This window comes from Echinops telfairi, unplaced genomic scaffold (genome assembly GCF_000313985.2).
Source record: "Echinops telfairi isolate 266 unplaced genomic scaffold, ASM31398v2 ScPeMD7_7469;HRSCAF=8507_1, whole genome shotgun sequence".
Lineage (NCBI taxonomy): Eukaryota > Metazoa > Chordata > Mammalia > Afrosoricida > Tenrecidae > Echinops > Echinops telfairi.
This window is the reverse complement of record NW_022111373.1, coordinates 78,837,533-78,839,853: the sequence shown is the minus strand read 5'-3', so window position 1 is coordinate 78,839,853 and position 2,321 is coordinate 78,837,533.

Here is a 2,321-nt window from a genome sequence, read left to right as displayed (position 1 = left end):
GCCGTCTCACAAGGACTTTGGCGGCAGCGCCTCATTTTTCATATTGAAGCATTTCCATTGCCGATCCTTTGGCACGGCACGTCCCCAAACCTCGGTAGTGGGAATCGTTTGCTAATGTTTTCTTAAATTACATCCTCTTGCGGGTCCATAAAATCCTGAAGTTATTACAAATAAATAAATGGAGTTTCTCTTCACGATGTCAACCAGCTTTCAATGAAGTCATTGTGGGGAAGTTTGGTTTGAATGCAGGCAGCGCCTACCCGGGGCCTCCCTGAGCCATCGCCCTGCTCAGGCTCCAGTCCCTGGTGCTCTAGCAGCTGCGCCGAGGCGGGAGCAAACCCCTGGTGCGCTCTCGTGCTCTCTCTCTCTCTCATTTTAACTTCCAGCTGAGTGATCTCAGATTTTTTTTCAAAACACCCTTTTTCCTTAATGTCCTTTGCATATGGGAGCAGGACGAGCCTCCTCTGAGCTGGGCCAGGAGAGAGCTGATGCGTTGGAGTGCACTGCCCTCCCCAAAGTGGACGGAACTCGAGGGCCTGAGCCATCTTGGTAAAGCTTGGGGCTTCCACCATTAGTGTGCAGGCTCGGGGCCCACAGTGAGGTAGCCTCCCCTAGACAAAATGGGGACACCTCGATTCCAGGTGACAGAAAGGCGAGGTGCAGAGGCTCACTCCCAGGAAAGCAGCAGGCTCCTAGGCATTTGCTTGTGGGTGCTTCCCACAGCGCGTCCTTTTGGGGCCCATCCTGAGACCTGCCTGGCAGAGAACAGTAAACAGGCAGCCTCCCAGGGTGTGGGATACCTGCTGACGGCCTGTCATTCCCTGGGTCCCAGGAGGAAAGACAGAGGCAGCACGTAACCCCCTCTGTGTGAGTGTGTGTGCACCCAAGGATCCCAGTTCAAGTACACAGTCAGTTCCAAGGAGCTCAGCCCTCCCAGCACTACTGAGTTGGCAGTTTCCTTCTCTGCCTCTTTGCAAATAAACCAGGCTCTCCTCTGTACCAACCTCGCTTCCCTACAGCCCCCCTATGCAAAATATAGTTCTCCTGGCCTCTTACTTAGATAGCAACATACACTCCCCCCCCACCAAACCATTTTATTGGGAACCAATACAGATATCCTATCATTCCATAGTTCAATCACATCAAGTAGTATTGTACAATTGCTACCACCATCCTTTTCAAAACATTCTCTTCCTCTTTGATCTCCTTGATATCAGCTCCCCTTTGCCCTTGCCCCCCACCCCCACACCACTGTACCCCTCAGGAACCCTTATTTTGTTGTCTATCTAGGTTCATCAACCCTGGGTCTCATGTACCGAAAAACGCATAACCAAGATTCAAAAGGGTTACCCCCACTGACAAAACCAACCAACAACAAAACACACTGAAAATGTTGAAAACCAGATCAGGTCCAATGTGCATGGGGGTGGGGGTGGGTGGTGATCAGCTGACACGGTTTAACCCTTCAAGTCAGGTCATCATTTTGGTCTTCTATAGTCATCTCTCCAATTCCCTTCCCTCTGTTATGGAGAGAGGGACCTAGCCAGAGGCTCATTTCCTGGGTAGATCTCACACGTGCCTTGGACTTCGCTGTCATCCACAGCCTTCTGCACACCAGAGTCTCACAATGCAGGCTCTGATACTAGTCCCTCCTTCAGCTTGTAGAAACATATACTTAAAATGTATACTTTTTCAATTTTCAATATATATATATTCAATTTTCAATATATATATACACTTTTTCAATTATATATATATATACCCAGCCTTGGCTCAACTCCTCTGCTGAGTTTATTTTTAAATGATCTCTCTCTCACTCTCTCTCTTTGCATATAGAAATCTACTTTTTAATATCTGGGTCCATTGTTGACTTTCCAGAAATCTTGTAGATTCCTTAGCGTCTTCATCCTTTTTTTTTTCCTTACTCATATGATGAAAAATGGTACTTTATAAAGAGGTTAAACAGCTCCCAGATATTGGGTCTGCTACAAGGGTCTGTAAGAATTAATCCTAACTGACTACTGTAACTTGCCATGTCTTAAAACTAACCAGGGGAAGGAAGGGAAGCGAAGTTGCTTTAGAAAGGCTGGCAGTTGTAAGAGCCCTCCAGCTTTGACCTGATCAGACTTCAGAATGGCAGCCCTCTCTCTAATTTACCGCACCTTGTGACTTTGGACTTTCCCCACCATCCTTTGGTTTTCCTCCTCTTCCCGACGGAAGCACCTGACACAAGAGACCGCACTCCACAGATTGAGTCAAGGGAAGTGTTGTGATTTGGTGAGGTGGGTGGACACCTGCAGAGATCCTTGTGCTTCCTGCTG